The sequence below is a fragment of the Panthera uncia genome (assembly GCF_023721935.1).
Source record: "Panthera uncia isolate 11264 chromosome A1 unlocalized genomic scaffold, Puncia_PCG_1.0 HiC_scaffold_16, whole genome shotgun sequence".
Classification (NCBI taxonomy): Eukaryota; Metazoa; Chordata; class Mammalia; order Carnivora; family Felidae; genus Panthera; species Panthera uncia.
Window position 1 is genome coordinate 57,615,119 of NW_026057576.1, and position 23,233 is coordinate 57,638,351.

The 23,233-nt window shown below is 37.6% G+C and overlaps 1 pseudogene; it reads right to left on the reverse strand.

Annotated features, from left to right (window-relative positions):
• Window positions 1-254: 254 nt before the first annotated feature.
• On the reverse strand, window positions 255-698 carry LOC125934197 (ORM1-like protein 2; annotated as a pseudogene).
• Window positions 699-23,233: the final 22,535 nt, after the last annotated feature.

The following is a 23,233-nucleotide window of genomic DNA, read 5'->3' on the forward strand; positions in this document are numbered from 1 at the left end:
TAAACATGCTGCCCAAATATGGTTACCTGCTATGGAGGAGAGTGTTTTGTCCCTTATCCCATCTGCATTTCCTGATTCAAAGAACACTGCTCCTACCAGGGCTGGGCCTAGGGAGCCCCACTTTGCAACATACTGTCTTCCAGGGAGTTTGGAAAAGGTTGTATAGTTCTCAGGCTTTCAACATATAGAAGGCAGCACGGAGAAGGCAAGGATGTTACAGCATCTTATTTCAGCTTCAACCCCAGCCCCATCCCTCAGTATTTGTTGATGCCAAAGGGACAGACCCTATGAAGTTGGGACAATGTAAGTAGCAGTAGGCTGAGCAATGAGGCATATTGACGAGGAAGTGAGCAGCATCAACTTGGTTTAGAAGCTGGCCAGGAGGCAGAGTACAATTGAAGAGATGCTGAAGAATTGCGGGAAAAGGTAATTTGGAATCCATAGTCCATCTCTTCCCAGTGTGTCAGTAGCAGAGCCATTCCTTCGTCAAGGGTCTCCAAGGGTGTCCCTTTCACCATATACAAGAAGACCTACATAGCCAAGTAGTGGATGATGTTGGTCAGGGTCAGGATCAGGACAACAGAAATGCTGAATAGAGCCATGTGCAGTAGTCCCACCACGATGATGTGGGCCAGCCAGATGCTTTGGTGATTCGCCAGTCTAGTGTTGGGGTTTTCTTTGCTATGTGCCACCCCCATATTTGCCTGCCAGTTTCAGAAGCCCAACTTGCTTGAGGTTCAGCCCTCGCTTCTACACTTGTGTCTCCTGGAAGCCTGAGCTACACATTTTTTAAATGTTTATTTATTTTTGAAAGAGAGAGAGTATGAGTGTGGGAGGTGCAGAGAGAGAGACAGGGAATCCCAAGCAGGCTCCACACTATCAGCACAGAGCCCAGTGCAGGGCTTGAACTCACAAACTGTGAGATCATGATCTGAACTGAAATCAGGAGTCAGACCTTCAACCAACTGAGCCACCTAGGTGCCCCCTGAGCTACACAGTTTTAGTGGCGTCACTCTGTTATCAACTCTTTAAAATTCTTAAACATTGCAGTTGAAAACTATGCATAACCTTTTACACACTCACATTTTACCTTTTCTATACCTCTGTTAAAACATTTATTTAATTATGTGAGTTACTAACACATCTCTCTTCTCTGGTAGCCTGATTGTTTCCAATGGTAGCTTTGCTTTCTTTATTTTGACACTTGGGTCTATATCTTTGTAGCTCCTGACATTTTTGAACTTTATCGGAATCCTGTGATTCTGGAAGAGAGCTACAGTTAGAGAAAGCCCCTCACCTTTCTGTGTTCTGGAAACAGCTTACTGGGAACAACCATTCTTCACCACAAGATTTAGATAAAACTTAATGATGCCCTTCCCTTTTGCTTCTCTATGCCAGCCCTCCAAATTCCCATCTCTCGCTCATAAAAATTAGCTGAATCTCTTGTGCTCACTGATCAATCAGAACAAAATGCCCCTCAACAAAACTTTGCTAAAGTTGCTCTCTTCCCAAAGCTTGTGAAATTTGACCCACCTTCAGCAGCACACAACTCCTCCTTGATAGCCTTTCCTGGAATAGGCTACCTAAGAGAAAAGACTCGCTTCCTCTCTACCCTATCTTGCCATTCAGTACTTTTGCTTCTCCCTGGCTGTTCACTCCTCCCTATAAAATAAAAGCCCCTTTACTCTTGGTCAGAATATTCTCTCTACTGCAATCATCCCTCTGAATTAAGTCTTTCCTTACATAGATGTGGATTCATTTCTTATTTGATAATGCTTAATAAATATTTTCATAGATTGATGAATTAAAGGTAAATGCATCTTTTACCACTGCCTCTTCAAATTTTCCACACTTCTTTTCTAACAAACATACTGTCATGAACCTCAAAACTAATCAATATATCCTTATGTTTAATTGACCTCCTTACCCATACCTTTAGTTTACTATGGCTGCAAGTGTATGCTATCTCTGTTCCATTTCTGTTGTACTGGTTTTGACTATGATCATCTCCTCGTTTAGACAAACCACAATAGCTTCCAACTCACTCTCCCTTTTTGAATCTCTTCCTCTTTACATTAATTTTTGCCCCCTTAGTCATCTTTGCAAAATAAAAATAGTTCCTTCTGTGTCATTCCTTATGGAACAAACTTAAATGGCACTCTGTAACCTATAGGAAAAAGTTCAAACTTATTGTCTTATTATAGAGAGAGATTAATTGTTAGACTGGCAGATCCCATTCTGCTCTTACTGCTGTTTGTGCTTGAACAATAATTTTATGGACTTCCTATCCATCATAACCCCAGATCACTCTTGTATGCTTTCATGTGTTATATAATTTGTGTTATTTACCTGATGCAAGTTATTTACTTAGAAAGTTCATGCCTAGAAAACCCCTATTCTTCTGCAAATTGCGTTCAAATTTCACTTCCTTAAATGCATGTCATTCGAATTCCAATCAAGATTAGGTACCCAATTGTCTTTTCATATTTGACTTAATGTAGTACTTTCAACATATATTGAAGTGGCCTATTTATGTAACTTTTTAGAATCAGACCTTACCAAGTCAATGTTTAATATGATTCTAGAAACACAATTATCACTCCATAAATGTTTTGTATGTTAATTATATATACACGTTTCTATCATTTAATACGTTTTCTGATTATAAAATAAATATATATACTCTAGAGCTACTAGAAAATAGCATGGCAGGGCGCCTGAGTGGCTCAGTTGGTTAAGCATCCAACGTAGTCTCAGGTCATGATCTTGCAGTTCATGGGTTTAATCCCTGCGTCGGGTTCTTTGCTGACAGTTCAGAACCTGGAGCCTACTTTGGATTCTGTGTCTCCCTCTCTCCATCTGCCCCTTCTCCTGCTCACACATACACACACTGTCTCTCTTTTTCTCTCAAAACTAAATAAACATTTAAAAAGTAATAAATAAAATACATACATAAATAAAAAGAAAATAGCATGGCAACGATTAGAAGAAAAATCAGTTTTCCCATAAATATGCATTTTTTAAATTTTTCTAATTTTGAGTAACCATTTTATTCATAACATTCTGTCTCAATCTCCATAAATAAAATGTAGTTTCATATGGTTTTATTCATAACATTCTGTCTCAATCTCCATAAATAAAATGTAGTTCATATGGTAAATATGGTATAAAATACTGCGTATTTCTTTATTACATAATTTTAAAGATACAATTTTAATTGTTAAATCTTATTAAATTAGTTACTAATCTGATACCACAACACATTGATTTAAATATTTCACATCTGGTAGACATTTGCATTGTTTCTGAATTTTTACTAATATACATACAACATTATGACATCTGCATAAATAAGTAGTCAGTTACAAGTAAAAGAATAGTCTGATTTTATAAATTTAGAGCATATTAAGAAGTATACCAATATATTATACATAAGAATACATAGGAGGAAGTGTCATAAATTTAAAAATATATATGTGATATATATTATTATATTTGCCTATATGTATTTGCCTATATGTATGCCTCCATCAATAAACACTTGACTGACATATGACTATGTGTGTGTGCTTGCAAGTATGTATTTTTCGACATGCAATTTTTTCCCTCTGGTGTGTATTTTGTTACCTTGAGTCACCTACTCCTTGTAAGTAATAGGTTAACTTATATTCACCCTAGCTCTACCTTTTTTCATATATAAATGCAATAAGAAAATTAATCCTGGATGTAAATAATATAAAATAACAAAGGGGAAAGTATCACCTGGTCTCTTAGACTAAGCACTAAATTTTAAGGCTCTTAGTATATATAACCTTACCTCAGGCATTTCTTGCACTTATAAAGATCAAGAAATTTAGCAATCATTATTATGCTATTGTTTGTATGTTTATTAGACCTCATGCTGCCTGGTTCTTCCTTCACAGTGATGTCTCCATTTGCTTGCTATTCTATCCCAGTCTCTGAAACTTGTAGGGCTTCAATACATATTTGCTGAATAAACTAATAAAGCCTACAAATTAATTTGGGAAAAAGTGAGATTCATGCTTTCATAATTAGAGTAAAATTTAATATTGAGTTCCTCTCCACCATAGGTAAGAATATGTTCCTAATGTGTTGAAACTGTTTAATATTGAGATACTACACTATCAGGTCAAGATATTCCAGTAAGTTACTGCATCTTTTATTTTAAATTTTTTTAACATGAAATTTATTGTCAAATTGGTTTCCATACAACACCCAGTGCTCATCCCAACAGGTGCCATCCTCAATGCCCATCAACCACTTTTCCCTCCCTCCCACCACCATCAACCCTCAGTTTATTCTCAGTTTTTAAGAGTCTCTTATGCTTTGGCTCTCTCCCACTCTAACCTCTTTTTTTTTCCTTCCCCTCCCCCATGGGTTTCTGTTAAGTTTCTCAGGATCCACATATGAGTGAAAACATATGGTATCTGTCTTTCTTTGTATGACTTATTTCACTTAACATAACACTCTCCAGTTCCATCCACGTTGCTACAAAGGGCCATATTTCATTCTGTCTCATTGCCAAGTAGTATTCCATTGTGTATATAAACCACAATTTCTTTATCCATTCGTCAGTTGATGGACATTTAGGCTCTTTCCATAATTTGGCTATTGTTGAGAGTGCTGCTATAAACATTGGGGTACAAGTGCCCCTATGAATCAGCACTCCTGTATCCCTTGGGTAAATTCCTAGCAGTGCTACTGCTGGGTCATAGGGTAGGTCTATTTTTAATTTTTTGAAGAACCTCCACACTGTTTTCCAGAGTGGCTGCACCAGTTTGCATTCCCACCAACAGTGCAAGAGGGTTCCCGTTTCTCCACATGCTCTCCAACATCTATAGTCTCCTGATTTGTTCCTTTTAGCCACTCTGACTGGCGTGAGGTGATATCTGAGTGTGGTTTTGATTTCTATTTCCCTGATGAGGAGCAATGTTGAGCATCTTTTCATGTGCCTGTTGGCCATCTGGATGTCTTCTTTAGAGAAGTGTCTAATCATGTTTTCTGCCCATTTCTTCACTGGATTATTTGTTTTTCAGGTGTAGAGTTTGGTGAGCTCTATAGATTTTGGATACTAGCCTTTTTTCTGATATGTCATTTGCAAATATCTTTTCCCATACCATTGGTTGCCTTTTAGTTTTGTTGATTGTTTCCTTTGCAGTGCAGAAGCTTTTTATCTTCATGAGGTCCCAATAATTCATTTTTGCTTTTAATTCCCTTGCCCTTGGGGATGTGTCAAGTAAGAAATTGCTGCAGCTGAGGTCAGAGAGGTCTCTTCCTACTTTCTCCTCTAGGGTTTTGATGGTTTCCTGTCTCACATTCAGGTCCTTTATCCATTTTGAGTTTATTTTTGTGAATGGTGTGAGAAAGTAGTCTAGCTTCGTCCTTCTGCATGTTGCTGTCCAGTTCTCCCATCACCATTTGTTAAAGAGACTCTTTTTTCCATTGGATGTTCTTTCCTGCTTTGTCAAAGATTAGTTGGCCATACTTTTGTGGGTCTAGTTCTGGGGTTTCTATTCTATTCCATTGGTCTATGTGTCTGTTTTTGTGCCAATACCATGCTGTCTTGATGATGACAGCTTTGTAGTAGAGGCTAAAGTCTAGGATTGTGATGCTTCCTGCTTTGGTCTTCTTCAAAATTACTTTGGCTATTCGGGTCTTTTGTGGATCCATACAAATTTTAGGATTAGGTGTTCTAGCTTCGAGAAGAATGCTGGTGCAATTTTGATTGGGATTGCATTGAATGTGTAGATAGCTTTGGGTAGTATTTACATTTTAACAATATTTATTCTTCCAACCCATGAGCACGGAATGTTTTTCCATTTCTTTATATTTTCTTCAATTTCCTTCATAAGCTTTCTATAGTTTTCAGCATACAGATCTTTTACATCTTTGGTTAGGTTTATTCCTAGGTATTTTATGCTTCTTGGTGCAATTGTGAATGGGATCAGTTTCTTTATTTGTCTTTCCATTGCTTCATTATTAGTGTATAAGAATGAAACTGATTTCTGTACATTGATTTTGTATCCTGCAACTTTGCTGAATTCATTTATCAATTCCAGCAGACTTTTGGTGGAGTCCATTGGGTTTTCCATGTATAGTATCATGTCATCTGCAAACAGTGAAAGCTTGACTTCATCTTTGCCAATTTTGATGCCTTTGATTTCCTTTTGTTGTCTGATTGCTGATGCTAGAACTTCCAACACTATGTTAAACAAGAGAGGTGAGAGTGAAGATCACTGTCGTTTTCCTGATCTCAGGGGGAAAGCTCTCAGTTTTTCCCCATTGAGGATGGTGTTAGCTGTGGGCTTTTCATAAATGGCTTTTATGATGTTTAAGTATGTTCCTTCTATCCTGACTTTCTTGAGGGTTTTTATTAAGAAAGTGTGCTGAATTTTGTCAAATGCTTTTGACAGGATCATATGGTTCTTATCTTTTCTTTTATTAATGTGATGTATCAGATTGATTGATTTGTGAATACTGAACCAGCCCTGCAGCCCAGGAATGAATTCCACTTGATCATGGTGAATAATTCTTTTTATATGCTGCTGAATTAGATTTGTTAGTATCTTATTGAGCATTTTTGCATCCATATTCATCAGGGATATTGGCCTGTAGTTCTCTTTTTTTTTTGCTGGGTCTTTGTCTGGTTTAGGAATGAAAGTAATGCTGGCTTTATAGAATGAGTCTGGAAGTTTTCCTTCCCTTTCTATTTTTTGAAATAGCTTGAGAAGGATAGGTATTATCTCTGCTTTAAGTGTCTGGTAGAACTCCCCTGGGAAGCCATCTGGTCCTGGACACTTATTTGTTGGGAGATTTTTGATAACTGGTTCAATTTCTTTGCTGGTTATGGGTCTGTTCAAGCTTTCTATTTCTTCCTGTTTGAGTTTTTGGAGTGTGTGGGTGTTTAGGAATTTGTCTATTTCTTCAGGTTGTACAGTTTGTTGGCATTTAATATTTCATAGTATTCCCTGATAATTGCTTGTATTTCTGAGGGATTGGTTGCAATAATTCCATTTTCATTCATGATTTTATCTATTTGGGTCATCTCCCTTTTCTTTTTGAGAAGCCTGGCTAGAGGTTTATCAATTTTGTTTATTTTCTTAAAAAACCAGCTCTTGGTTTCATTGATCTGCTCTACAGTTTTTTTAGATTCTATATTGTTTATTTCTGCTCTGATCTTTATTATTTCTCTTCATCTTCTGGGTTTGGGTGTCTTTGCTGTTCTGCTTCTATTTCCTTTAGGTGAGCTGTTAGATTTTGTATTTGGGATTTTTCTTGTTTCTTGAGATAGGCCTGGATTGCAATGTATTTTCCTCTCAGGACTGCCTTCACTGCATCCCAAAGCATTTAGATTGTTGCATTCTCATGTTCATTTGTTTCCATATATTTCTTAATTTCTTCTCTAATTGCCTGGTTGACCCATTCATTCTTTAGTAGGGTGTTCTTTAACCTCCATGCTTTTGGAAATTTTCCAGACTTTTTCCTGTGGTTGATTTCAAGCTTCATAGCATTGTGGTCTGAAAGTGTGCATGGTATGATCTCAGTACTTTTGTACTTATGAAGGGGTGTTTTGTGACCCAGTATGTGATCTATTTTGGAGAATGTTCCATGTGCACTCGAGAAGAAAGTATATTCTGTTGCTTTGGGATGCAGAGTTCTAAATATATCTGTCAAGTCCATCTGATCCAATGTATCAATCAGGGCCCTTGTTTCTTTATTGATCCTGTGTCTAAATGATCTATCCATTAATGTAAGTGGAGTATTAAAGTCCCCTGCAATTACCACATTCTTATCAATAAGGTTGCTTATGTTTGTGATTAGTTGTTTTATATATTTGGGGGCTCCTGTATTTGGCACATAGACATTTATAACTGTTAGCTCTTCCTGATGGATAGACCCTGTACTTATTGTATAATGCCCTTCTTCATCTCTTTTTACAGCCTTTAATTTAAAGTCTAGTTTGTCTGATATAAATATGGCTACTCCAGCTTTCTTTTGACTTCCAGTAGCATGATAGATAGTTCTCCATCCCCTCACTTTCAATCTGAAGGTGTCCTCAGGTCTAAAATGAGTCTTTTGTAGACAGCAAATAGATGGGTCTTGTTTTTTTTATCCATTCTGATACCCTATGTCTTTTGGTTGGAGCATTTAGTCCATTTACATTGAGTGTTATTATAGAAAGATATGGGTTTAGAGTCATTGTGATGTCTGTAGGTTTCATGCTTATAGTGATGTCTCTGGTACCTTGTCTCACAGGATCCCCTTAGGATCTCTTGTAGGGCTGATTTGACGAATTCCTGTAGTTTTTGTTTGTTTTGGAAGACCTTTATCTCTCTTTCTTTTCTAAATGACAGACTTGCTGGATAAAGGATTCTTGGTTGCATATTTTTTTCTGTTCATCACATTGAAGATCTCCTGCCATTCCTTTCTGGCCTGCCAAGTTTCAGATGGATAAATCCATCACTAGTCTTATCGGTCTCCCTTTATATGTTAGAGCATGTTTATCCCCAGCTGCTTTCAGAATTTTCTCTTTATCCTTGTATTTTGCCAGTTTGACTATGATATGTCCTGCAGAAGGTGGATTCAAGTTACGTCTGAAGGGAGTTCTCTGTGCCTCTTGGATTTCAATGCCTTTTTCCTTCCTCAGATCAGGGAAGTTCTCAGCCATGATTTCTTCAAGTACACCTTCAGTACCTTTCCCTCTCTCTTCCTCCTCTGGAATCCCAATTATGTATATGTCATTACATTTAATTGTGTCACTTAGTTCTCTAATTCTCCCCTCATACTCCTGGATTTTTTAATCTCTCTTTTTCCCAGCTTCCTCTTTTTCCATAATTTTATCTTCTAATTTACCTATTCTCTCCTCTGTCTCTTCAATCCGAGCTGTGGTCGCCTCCATTTTATTTTGCAGCTCATTTATAGCATTTTTTAGCTCCTCCTGACTGTTTCTTAGTCCCTTGATCTCTGTAGTAATAGATTCTCTCCTGTCCTCTATACTTTTTTCAAGCCCAGCGATTAATTTTATGACTATTATTTTAAATTAATTTTCTGTTACATCGCTTAAATCGTTTTTGATCAGTTCGTTAGCTGTTGCTACTTCCTGGAGTTTCTTTTGAGGAGAGTTCTTCCATTTCGTCATTCTGATAGTCCCTGGAGTGGCATGGAACTGCAGGGCTCTTCCTCTGTGCTGTCTGGAGTAACTTGCGTTGGTGGGCAGGGCCGCAGTCAGACCTGATGTCTGCCCCCAGCCCACCGCTGGGGCCACAGTCAGACTGGTGTGTGCCTTCTCTTCCCCTCTCCTAGGGGTGGGATTCACTGTGGGGTGGCGTGGCCCGCCTGGGCTACTTGTACACTGCCAGGCTTGTGGTGCTGGGGATCTGGCGTATTAGCTGGGGTGGATTGGCAAGGTGCATGGGGTCAGGAGGGGCAAGCTCAGCTCGCTTTTCCTTCCCAGATCTGCCTCCGGAGGGGCCTTGTGGCACTGGGAGGGAGTTAGACCCCCTGCCTGATGGATGGATCCACAGAAGCACAACATTGGGTGTTTGCACTGTGCAAGCAAGTTCCCTGGCAGGAACCGGTTCCCTTTGGGATTTTGGCTGGGGGATGGGTGAGGGAGATGGCGCTGGCGAGTGCCTTTGTTCCCCGCCAAGCTGAGCTCTGTCGTCCAGGGCTCAACAACTCTCCCTCCCATTGTCCTCCAGCCCTTCACTTCTCCGAGCAGAGCTGTTAGCTTATAACCTTCCAGTTGTCAAGTCCCACTTGCTGTGGGAATACACTCCGTCCAGCCCCTTCGCTTTTGCAAGCCAGACTCGGGGTTTCTGCTTGGCCTGGGGGCCGCCCCTCTGCCCCGGCTCCCTCCCGCCAGTCCGTGGAGCGCGCACTGCCTCGCTGCCCTTCCTACCCTCTTCTGTGGGCCTCTCGTCTGCACTTGGCTCCAGAGACTCCGTTCTGCTAGTCTTCTGGTGGTTTTCTGCATTATTTAGGCAGGTGTAGGTGGAATCTAAGTGATCAGCAGGACGCGCGGTGAGCCCAGCGATCCTCCTACACCACCATCTTCCCAGGATCTTCCCTGATTTATTAAAGTGGCAGGTATTTTCTGTTGCTTAGTTATACTGATACTTAAAATAACTATCTACTTCATTTTGGATGTTTTATAATAAAATATAAGGTCCTCTCCTGGAAAAGCTCATCTTCTAGCATGGAAAAATGACAGAAAACCATTATTATTATACAGGACTGACAAAATCATTGTAAGAGATAGGCATCTGATTTAATGGTACATATGAAATGGACCCTGTTTAAATATGATACTTAGGAAGTGAAGGATTTGGGGGCGCCTGGGTGGCTCAGTTGGTTAAGTGTCCGGCTTTGACTCAGGTCATGTTCTGGTGGTCCATGAGTTCGAACCCCACGTCGGACTCTGTGCTGACAGCTCAGAGACTGGCGCCTGCTTTGGATTCTGTGTCTCCCTTTTCTGTCTCTGCACCTCCCACCTCCCTTATACTCTCTCTTTCTCTTTCTCAAAAATAAATAACCATTAAAAAGATTTAAAAAACAAATAAAGAAAGTGGTGGATTTTAAGGAAGGACTTGCTGCCTAAGGTATGAACATGAAAAGAACGATAGCATTCTAGGGAAAGGAACACTATCATCAAGGACAGGGAGTCAATAAATTTTGTTTTTAGTGACAGATGTAGTAATCTAGTAGATCAAAGATTGCCTTTGTTTTCTTGACTTGAATGTCTTCATAAAATTTTAAATGGTAATTATAATCTTTTTTACAATAAACAAGCCTAGAGTCTTCTACTTCAGCTTAATGAGACATCAACCTCTCTAAACATACCTTCAACCCCAGCATTTTTTTTCTTCTTGTTAAATTATGAAGAACACTCTAATGAATCATTATGTAGAGTATTAGATTGAAAGTATCTGGTATGTTACTTACATAAAATATCAATCAAGAAACCTCTATTTGGAATTACATATATTGCAATCATTTCCTGGCTGTAGTCAAAACGCACCAAAAATATATTAAATTATATCAAAGTGCTATTTAGAAAATTGTTATTTTAAAAGAATACTTTACATTATTTTTGTATTCTCATTTTTTCGTATACTCATTTGGAGGATATTGTTTAGTAATTTAGGATTTGAGAACAATTTGAAAACTAATACTTTAAAATATAATTAAATAGAGTTGTAAATATGTGTTATGATTCTCTGTTTTATTGTATTATAAAATGCATAAAAATGTATGCCTATCAAAACCTAGATAACAGTATAGTATCTTAAGTCCTTTTATTTGGCCAGGGTTATGATAATAACCCAAAATTTTGTCCTACCAAAGTTATCCTGTGAGTACAGTTCTCCAAAAAACATACACAATCACAGACTGCGAACATGGGAGCAATATCCTTCATCCCTGGTATGTGAGACTGGGCTGAGCTCAAGGTTTCTTTTGCTTAGGATCAAGGCCAATATTAGCAGTTTACTCTCCCTTTGCTAGTGGCACCAGATCAACGTGACACTAACTGCACATTAGGTACAAATGCACATGTGCCCGATGACATCTCTAAAGGAAATCAAAAGAGGAATTGGAAATTCACTTTCAACTCATGGTTGACCTAATCTCTCCATGGTAAGCGTTTCTGAAATAAAGATCGCTTCCAAGAAGTACTAGTCATGATCCTTTTTAATAGTGTATCCATTTGGGAACAAGTAAAAGGGACTAACACTTCAATAAGGACTCCTAAAATATCACACCTAAAGTTCAAACCCCAATTCATATTGATCCAATTAATGCCTTGAATGTTATCTACTGTAGTAGTACTTCTTCGTGTTGGGAGTGACATTGGGGTGAGGCTAGGACAGTGAAAATTTGTGGAATCCTCTAAAAGCAGATAATGAATATGCAAAACACTGCCTCATAGATTATGTAATTTAATTTTTATTTTACTGTATCTGCAAGGTAAGGATTATAAATCATATTTTAAAGGTGAGAGACTGAGGCATGGTACCTAAACAGCTTGCTTAAATTTCATAATAAAAGTGGATTTAGAATAAGTTTTAATCTCAGACTGGGAAAATCAATAATTTTATGAAAATTTTCTAGTTTCAAGTCTTCACTTTGTTTTATATTCTTTCATTACAATTATATTGAAACACAAAATGCATACTGAAAAAGTGTTGCATAAATAAAAGCATAAAAGCTCAATGATCTTTCAGGACATGAACCACAGCAATATTAAGTAGAACCACTTAGGGGCTCCTGGGTGGCTCAGTCGGTCAAGCATCTGACTTCAGCTCTGGTCATGATCTCACGGTTTGTTCCACGCGTTTGAGCTCCGCGTCAGGCTCTGTGCTGACAGCTCAGCCTGTATCCTGCTTTGGGTTCTGTCTCCCTCTCCCTCTGCCCATCCCCCTTCTCTCAAAAATAAATAAATGTTAAAAAAAAATGTAGAACTACTTAGACTCAGCCATCCTGGTGTCTTCTTTTATCAACCAAACACCTCTCCCCAGAGGTAACCACTATCTGGATTTATAGAGCCATAGGTCAGATCACTCTTCTCTTGAACATTATATAAGTGAGAAAGATACAATCTTGATTCATTTATGAGCACTTTTTCTCACGTTATAATTTAAAAATTTTTACCATTTATTTATGTTTGAGAGACAGAGTGCAAGAGGGGAGGGGCAGAGGGAGAGAGAGAGGGAGATACAGAATCCGAAGCAGGCTTCAGGCTCTGAACTATCAGCACAGAGCCTGACGCAGGGACTGAACCCATGAGCAGTGAGATCATGACCTGAGCCGAAGTCGGACTCTTAAACCAATTGAACCACCCAGGCACCCCTCTCGGGTTATAATTCTAAAATGTAGGGGTGCCTGGGTGTCTCAGTCAGTTGGGCGTCTGACTTTGGCCCAGGTCATGATATCATGGTTTGTGAGTTTGAGCCCGGTTCTGGGCTCTATGGTGACAGCTCAGAGCCTGGAGCCTGCTTCAGATTCTGTGTCTCCCTCTCTCTCTGCCCCTCCCCCACTTGTGCTCTGTCTCTGTCTCTCTCTCTCAAAAATAAATAAAATGTAAAATGTAGCCCTGCTGTTGCTTATACCTATACTTTATTAATTTTCGCTCCTGCAGAGTATTCAATTACAGAATATAATACAATTAATTTATTCATCTGCTGATTGAAAATTATGTTATTTAAACCTACACAAGTATAAATAAAAGAAAATGTTGTGCTTTCCTTTCATTAAATACATGTATATATTTCTGTTGAGAATATGCCTAGGAGAGGAATACCCACCCATGTCATAACTTTATGTATATGACGTTTTAATAAAGAATTCTGAACCAATTTACAAAGTGCTTGTAAAAATGTACACTCTCACTACCCCTAGTCATAGTTTACGTACACTTGATGCAGTGAATCAGAACAGTTGTTCTAAAGTGTGCGTGTGAGGGGTGCCTGGGTGGCTCAGTTGGTTGAATATCTAACTTCAGCTCAGGTCATGATCTCACAGTCCATGAGTTGGAGCCCTGCATCGGGCTCTGTGCTGACAGCTCAGAGCCTGGAGCCTGCTTCTGATTCTGTGTCTCCCTCTCTCTCTCTCTCTTTCTGCCGCTTCCCTGCTCATGCTCTGTCTCTCTCTGCCTCTCAAAAATGAATAAATGTTAAAAAAGTAAATAAAAAATAAAGTACGTGTGTGAATTAATTCATGTGTGTAATTAATCAATACTTTTAAAATTCTGTGTCCCAGGAATCTACCAACAAATTCAATTCAATTTTTTCAAGAAGTATCAAATAAACTGGACTTTTAATACAAAATTCATCGGGTTGTGATGAAGATGATTTGAGGAACACATGTGCAAAAACACTGAACTAAAAAGTTTTGACATCAGTGTCCTAAATCAGAAGGCTAGAATATGAAATATAGATATTTTAATATAGGTGTAATCTCTCAATTTTTCCCAACACTATAAAATTTAGGTTATTACTATGGAGCTATTTTCATAATTTAGTGAGTCTCTTTGGTCAAGAAGAGATTGTACAATGGAAAAAAAGAAATTTATGGATTCACCCAGAAATATAGGAATCTAGAACCTCACTGTTATTCTTTCAGAAATGACCCTGGGGTGTTTGGGTGGCTCACTCTGGATTTCGGCTCAGGTCATGATTTTATGGTTTGTGAGTTGAGCCCTGCATCGGGCTCTACGCTGACAACGCAGAGACTGCTTGGGATTCTCTCTCTCCCTCTCTCTCCCTCTCTGCCCCCCTCTCAAAGTAAATAAATCTAAAACAAACAAACAAACAACAACAAAAACAAATAACCCTTCAACTTGGTGTGTGTCATTGGCTAAATCAAACAACAAACACCTCAAAGGCTCATCTCTGATTATGATTTTATCTAAAGTCTTTACTTTCTTCTGCTTTCATCATTTTAGTTCCTTTGCAATTTGTTTAGTGGAGGGCTGTGGCAGAGACATTTAATGGCCATGTGAGGTTTATTTCTTGTTCTAGATAGTTTTAATCAGATTAGGGCCTTACTATGGCACTGTACCTCACTGCTTGCTCTTTCTTCTATGATGTCCTTGACGAACACATGTTCTGGACCTCCAGAAGCCTAAGGCCCTGTGTAGGGAAGAGGACACCACCCACAATGAGCCTGTAGAGTGCATATGGAAGTCACTTCATGTAGTGGTTGTGACAAAAGCAAAAATCTGATATGTGTGGTAGTGACTTAGTAATTGGCTTGTGGATGGTGAAAAACTGATATAAGAGGGTGAGTAGAAAATATTTGGTCACCTTGCTTCTAATTACCTTGACATGCTAATCAAAATCCCAATGAACTTTTAACTATAGGGGAAGATTGTGGCTAAAAAGTAAGGTTAATAGTTTGTTGGGGTTGTTATTGGATATACTTGGCAAGATGTTACAGGACAGCAAAGGGGTCATGAAAGAACTGACTAGTCTGTAAGAAGACATGAAATATATTCGAGAGTGTGTGCCTTGTAGAGTTACAAATGCTAATTGCATTTAGCAAAAGACAAAATTGAGAAAGCCTTTAAGGGACAAATATTGATTTAATCTGAAAGGCCTGTGTAATACAGTAACAGTTTACATCACAAATGAAAACCCTTTATTAAAAATAGGTATCGTCAATGCTTTGATAAAATATCTGACATTGACTAAGGTATTTCAAAGCCACCACTGAGTCAAACACTGAGGGCAGGTATTAAGATCCTCACATTTCATATTCCTATTAGCACTCACATTTTCAATTTTCAGTTGTACAGTTAGCCACGTCCTTTCAAACTTCTTCAAAAATGTTGCAAACTTTAGAGATAAAACTTTTACAAGCACACGTCTCATACCTACATTGACATTCCGTCATTAACGCTTGGTAGCAGACTGAGACGTCCCTGAAGATTCCCCTCCTCCTGGTGTCTATGTCCTGCCTACTCCTCAGAGCTGTGAAGATGATGAATTTCACTCCATGATTAGGTTATGTTATAGGACACAGTTGGTCTGAAGATAGGAAGATTATCCATGCGGGCCTCATCAAGTCACATAAGTCCTTTAAAAGCAGAGTGTTTTCTCTGGTTAAAGGAAAAAATGGACATCAGATAGACAAACTCCAGCTGGCCTGGAAGAAAGCAAACATCCTTGCTGTGAACTGCCCATTGAGAGGGATGCCCTTTAGAAGTTGAGTGTGATCTCAGCACACAGTAAGTAGGAAAATGGTGCCTTCAGTCCCACAATGGCAAAGAAATTTGCCCATAATCTGGATGAAATTGGAGGAATTATTTTTTAATAGCATTTATAACACTAAACTAAAATAGAATTGAACTGAAGTGTCAAATTTATCCGTCAGAATATCCATATATTATATGTGACATTCAAGCTTGACTTAAGACAAATAAATGTCAAATATGAAGAGCACATTAATGGATGCTATCCGATAACTTCTAATCCAAGTGAGATTCTCCCAGCCTTCATAGACCCTAGATATATTTGTGGCATCACAAAGTTTCTCTTGAAGATGGATAATCTACCATACTGTATAGTAGAAAAAAATCTGGGGTGGAGACCACTATCGGGACATGCATTATTTTGAAAAACAGGAAAAAAAAACAATATTACTTTAGAAGTAGATTGCAGATTAAAGACTCATAAATGGTTTTACATATCTTAACACATACATATACTTTTCGGAATATATATATTTTTGTATACACACACATACACACACACGAAGTTGCATTAAAGAGCTTTCTGTAATAGTACAACTGAATAAAGAAATGTTAGGGGCACTGGAATGTCTGACTTCAGCTCAGGTCATGATCTCAGGCCCTGGGAGGTGGAGCCCCACATGGGACTCTGTGCTGAAAGTTCAGAGCCTGGAGCCTGCTTGGGATTCTGTGCCTCTGTCTCTCTCTGCCCCTCCCCTACTTGCACTCTCTTTCTCTCAAAAATAAACAAACATTTTAAAAAGTAAAAAAGAAACATCACAAAAAATTGAATAATGCCATTGCATTATTCCATAAATCAAGATGCTACATCAATGCATGAACATATTTATGAGATTGTGTATATTTTCACTGTATAGACACTACAAAAGTATTGAATTAATACCTTATTTTTGAATAAAAGCTTTGCCAGTAATTAAGGACAAAGAAACGCACTATTTTAATGATTTATGTATTGGTAAAACAGTCCCTAATTTTTATTTTATTTGAAATTAGAATAATAAAGCGTGGATGAGTCTTTTAAAGTACTGTTAATAGTATAGTTTCTAGGTGCACAAAAACGAAACACTTGATAATCATTCTTAGAGACTATGTGTCTAATTTTTTAAATTTTTTTAATATTTATTTATTTTTTGAAAGAGAGACAGACAGACTATGAGTGGGGGAGGGGCAGAGACAGAGAGGGAAACAGGATCTGAAGCAGGCTCCAGGCTCTGAGTTGTCAGCACAGAGCCCAACACGGGGCTCAAACTCACGAACTGTGAGTTCATGACCTGAGCCGAAGTTAGACGCTTAACTGACTGAGTCACCCAGGTGCCCCACCCTCCCAATTTTTTTTTAAGACAGAAGATAAAATAAATTACAGTGCTAATTCTGGCTATTGTTTATATGCCTGATATAGAAGACACTTTAGTAGGTGAATTTCTCTTAAATAAATGTGCACTGAGTTGTGTCAATCTTATTTACATGACATTCTATCTCTTTAGAAACAGGAGTATAAATGTGTATCTCAGGCACTTGGAGGCTTTCATGCAAACCTGAGTTGTATATAAGAGGAGTTGGTCATATCCACTTCTGATCTGAAAAAAAAAATCTGGGAAGAAGAACAAGAACATCTCCTATGAGAATGAATCCAACATTTACTTAACAGTTTTTTTGTTAACAACTATAGTCAAGAGTAGTTGTTTTGTGTGTGTACACATGTGTGTGTATGTATATATGCAAATGTACCTGGTGTGAATTAACTGTAAAGTTTTGCACAAATTTAGCCAGAACTCATTATCAAAATAAAAAGTCATTTCTGCAGGGCAGCATCTAAGTTCCCGGGAAGACTGTATGCTCACATTTTGTTATTGGCACCAGGATATGCTGACATTGACTTATCTGTGCATTGTTCTGCCAAAGATAGATATGCCTCCAGGTGGCACCTGCTGAGGTGTCTGGATACTCGATGTTCTCTGTTCTTTGATCCATGCATACTGTACCCTTCATATCTAAATCCCTAGGATATATGATCATCTGACTCTCAGACATGCTGACACTTCTCTCTAGGTAGCAAAACTAATGAATGCATTCATGAATAAATGAAACTGATGCATGCATTTATTAATTTCTCCATCCCTTCAATATCTTCTTGGACATGATACTTGCTTTTGCCAATGGGGCATTTATAAATGTGGTCCAGGCTGATGCTTGAGAAATATATTCACATGAGAACTTGTCTTTTTTGTTTTTCTTTGGAAAGCTCCAGACATACCATGTGAATTAGTACAGCTTAAGAAAGCCTGCTTAAGAAAGACACATGACCATAGCCTTAACATTGCAAATTGGCAAATTGGCCATCTTGCGAATAAGATCTCCAAGGCTAACCAGCCATGCAACCACTAAACATGAAAGGAATCCTATACCATGCAGTGCCACTCGAGACTTTAGAGACCAGAATAAGTCCCTATCAACCTAGAAAAATATAGAACTAAAAAAGGTTTGTGGTTTTCAACTAGCATATTTGGAGTGACTTGTTACAAAGCAAAAACTAATAACTGCATTTGTCGTGCAATTCAAAGCATCTTCATCGTGATTCTTTCAGATCACTTATTTTCATGCAAACAGTGATAGCTTTAAATTTTAAAGGCCTGTAATTTAACAGTTTATTTTCTGTTAACCAAAATAAGCACTGCTTCTGCACCTATGCCCAAATGGAGCAATTTCCAAATTTATTTATTTATTTATTTATTTATTTTAAATTAACGGTTATTTATTTTTGAGACAGGGAGAGACAGAGCATGAACAGGGGAGGGTCAGAGAGAGGGAGACACAGAATCGGAAGCAGGCTCCAGGCTCTGAGCTGTCAGCACAGAGCCCGACGCGGGGCTCGAACTCACGGACCGCGAGATCATGACCTGAGCCGAAGTCGGCCCCTTAACCAACTGAGCCACCCAGGTGCCCCAGCAATTTCCAAATTTAGAAAGAAGTATGAGTAACAAGGACATGCAGGTATATTACAGTGTTGTCTAAAACAGTTTGTAATCAACAACAACAACAAACACATAAACAAACAAAAAAATCCTCTCCCTAATGCATAAAGTACATATACGACTGAGAATAATGTGAAGTGAAAAATGTGAGATGATGTCAAAAGTAGAAGTAGGGGCGCCTGGGTGGCTCAGTCGGTTGAGTGGCCAACTTTGGCTCAGGTCATGATCTTGTGGTCCGTGAGCTCGAGCCCCGCGTCCCGCGTCGGGCTCTGTGCTGACAGCTCAGAGCCTGGAGCCTGTTTCGGATTCTGTGTCTCCCTCTCTCTCTGATCCTCCCCAGTTCATGCTCTGTCTCTCTCTGTCTCAAAAATAAATAAACGTTAAAAAAATTAAAAAAAAAAGTAGAAGTAAATTACTATTCAAAGTTAGGTTAAAAAGAAACTATTTATTCACGTTTCCCCAAATAGCACCATATACATGGAAAGTGTTGAGCTGGATTTTCCCATCACAGTTTGCTAAATATTAGATGTTCGACCTTAGTTCACTTACCTAAGCCTCAATATCCTCACTTGTAAACTTTAGCTATATATACAGATATTTGATCTACTTCCTTTAATTTTTATAAGGATTAAAGGAAATATGTAAAACAGCACAAAGCACATTTGTGACAAATCTAATAAAATTATTAAAATATATTAATGTGCACTATATCTTTTTCTAATAAATCTAAAATTTGAAAATGTTTAAATCTTTAAAAATCAAATTAATATGATAAGAATTTAATTATCTTCACAATATCCAACATAAAATTTAAAAGAGTAGCCTATGGATGTGTGCTAAGGTTTATACTACTTGACCGAAGAATAAGAGAGATGATACCTATAGCTTTTAATTTTTTTAATGTTTATTTATTTTTGAGAGACAGAGAGACAGAGTGTGAGCAGGGAAGGGACAGAGAGAGCAGGAGACACAGAATCTGAAGCAGGCTCCAAGCTCTGAGCTGTCAGCACAGAGCTTGATGCAGGGGTCGAACCCAAGGACCGCAAGATCATGACCTAAGCCGAAGTTGGACGCTTACCTGACTAAGCCACCCAGGAGCCCCGTTATCGCTTTTAAATCTTAAGGAATCAAATTGACTCATTGATGTATTTTTACTTGGCAGGTTTTGATTGTTAGGAAAAGGTACAAAATTTGCAGTAAGCACAAAGCCCATAAAAGACAGTTCACAATGGAGTAGAATAACTAATAATTTCAAATGCTGTTATTTTTTTCAAAATGTGCATTCAAAGGTACATGGAACATGGGAGTGGAAATATAAATATGGTCATTTAAACTAAATCTAGGAAATTTCTATTATAAGTTCTCTTAAATATATGGAAAAATACACTAAAAGTGAGGTAATAAGACAGAAAATTAAGGTAACAAGGAAATGGAAGAAATTAGCAACAAAAACTAATTTACCAACAAAGACATAAAATTAAATATGCAAATTAAATTTGTAAAAAGAAAAATCAATAATGCACTAAATCTATTCAATACCATTACTCCTGCAGGAAATCTATCCTAGAATTAGTTACAAATGAATAAAGTAAAAGAATAAATGATTGATATGAAGGGCGGGGAATGGAAATGCAACATGTGCAAAATAGTCATTCATGGAAAAGAGACTAGAACAAATAATGCATAAGCGAGAAACAAAGATTTAATTTAGCTCTATTGTAAGATTGAGAGGTTCATGTACGTGTCAGAAACACAGGTATCCTTTACAATTTAACTCTTGATATTTAAATATTCAATGAAATTCCTTTCAAAGTTATCTCAAATTTAATTTTGGCTTTAGAAACCCGCACATGAATCTACATGCTGATGCCAGCACCAATGTGAAGTTGCTTCTGAGCTGAAAGGGAAGAATGTAGATTGCATTGCAGTAGAGTTCTGGTAGGAATGGAACTTATGCTTGTTTGTTTTAAGTTGGCTTTTATTTTTGCTACTGTAATCCCCACATTATTAATCCATAATATCTTCTGCAAAGAAAGTAGGAGAATCTAAAGGGTTTTTAGCTACCCATCCTTGGGAAAAAGAGCTGGAAGCAATAAATATATCTACAGAAGCGAATTCATAAAAGCCATAAGCTCAACCATGCATATCTACATAATTGTGCACACGATTGCTTCTTTGGTTGAAATATACAAGAAAATTATAAAAGTCTTGTTGGTTCTGGCAAGCTTTACTGTTTAGCTGAGCATGATATTTAAGAGAGACAGAGAGGGAGAGAATCACAGGCACTGTGGATTATCTCAATCACTACAAGATGTCATTGATCACTAATTGATACTACAAAAGGATTGAACATCTTCAAATTTCTGAAGAATGTGATAAAAAAAGGGGGTATGATATATGTTGAAGAAAGTGTTAATCAAGTAAGTTTGGATATACTCAAGAAATATAAGAATCATGAATATATTAAAGATGGAAGGTGAAGTAAGTAGATTCCAATGACTGTTAAGCTACATCAATTTCATTAATTTAAAAAATAATTGGGGCGCCTGGGTGGCTCAGTCGGTTAAGCATCCAACTTCGGCTCAGGTCGTGATCTCACGGTCCGTGAGTTCGAGCCCCGCATCGGGCTCTGTGCTGACAGCTCAGAGCCTGGAGCCTGCTTTGGATTCGGTGTCTCCTCTCTCTACCCCTCCCCCACTTGTGCTCTGTCTCTCTATGTCTCTCAAAAAATAAATAAATGTAAAAATGTTTTTAAAAAAATAAAGAATAATAGGAAATGCATAGATAAAAATAAGTAATAAAATAGGCAAAAGTGGTAGAAATGGCGGAGCTTCTGTTAAGCCAAAATATCTGTTGTTGTATAACTTTGAAAAAAGTAAAAAAAAGGATGATTTAAAGATCCATAAGCTATTGAAGGGCATTGTATTATAAAGCCTGGATAATGAACGGGTTTTTAAATAATTATGATAGTCATGTTTGCAGTGCAGTGTCTGATACAGATCTTCTTCATAGAGCCTAAATAAGAAAAAGGTATTTAAGATTATTTTGGGGGGTGCCTGGGTGGCTCAGTCAATCATCCAACTCTTGGTTTCAGATCAGGTCATGATCTCACAGTTCATGAGTTCAAGCCCCACATCGGACTTCATGCTGACACTGCGGAGCCTGCTTGGAATTCTTTCTCTTTCTCCTTCTCTCTGCCTCTCCCCTATTTTCTCTCTCTCACAAAATAAATAAAACTTTAAAAAAAAGTATTTTGAAACGTTTTGTTAAATAGCTTTTTGTTGTTATTGTTGCTTATTTGCCTTTTAACGTTCTGTGATTCATAATTGTTAAAAGAAAGTCAGCTGGCCAAAACTGGAGTCTCCAAACTAAGACTTAATTATAGTTTTGGCTCTCCCAAAAATAAAATCTTAGACCAGTCAATCAGAAATCACCTGATTAGCACCAGTAGATAATCTGTCTGATAAACTCCTTCAGTTTGCAAAGGAAAAATTATCTTGTAATAACCAATCTGCCTTTTTGCCAGTACAACTCCCTTGTTTCCTCTGCCTTTGGCCTGTAATAGTCTTTCTTTTACAGAAAACTCCTTAAAACTCCTCTTTATCTGCTAGATTGGATACTGCCCAATTTAAATTGATTTTTGCCCCAATAAACACTTAAATTTTTAATATGCCTCAGTTTATCTTTTAACAAATGGAAGGCATCTTTAAAATAATGGAATACAGGCTTCTATTTTCTTAGAAGTTTCCCAACCAGGCATTTTAAGCAATGCATTAAGATAGATTTTTTTTTATTTGGAAATAACGTTTTGGTATTTTCTAGAGATGTAATGGTTTAATGACAAAATTCAATGTGTACACTTAAATAGAAGTTCAGAGGATGGTAAAAAAGAAAAGTGTGGCTTTAGAATTCTTAATATAATTAATGCACAAAAGCTTATGGGTCTAATATTGAATTTTAGTGAATGGTACAAGTATAAACAGGGAATTTGATCATCCTTTTGAGCTTATGTAATAAGGACAACTAACATATTATCACCCCTCCCACTCAAATCTCTTTGTAAGAATATTGCCTGAATCTAATCAGTATTGGACAATCTGTCCCAGTTTATAAGTTATAGTCTCTACTTCCCTTAATAGCTATATTTATAACTGGGAAAATATTTTAAAAATGTAAGTCAGAAAAACAAAGAAGTCAGAGGATCCTTTCATAACTGAAACAAACAAACAAACAAACTACATGCTAAGCAGGGGACTAATGGAAGAAACCATAAAGATATCTCTAATATTCTTCTACATCAAATTAAAAACTGTTATATAAAAAATACAGGAAGCAAGATGTAATATTGCAACTTATAAGAAACATATATATTTAATCATCCAGATGACCAAAATATATTTCTCATATATTTGGTCTTCATCCACAGTTCCTGGTCCATAATTTACAAAACTCATTGAATTTCCTGAATGATAAAAGCAATGGGGGCATA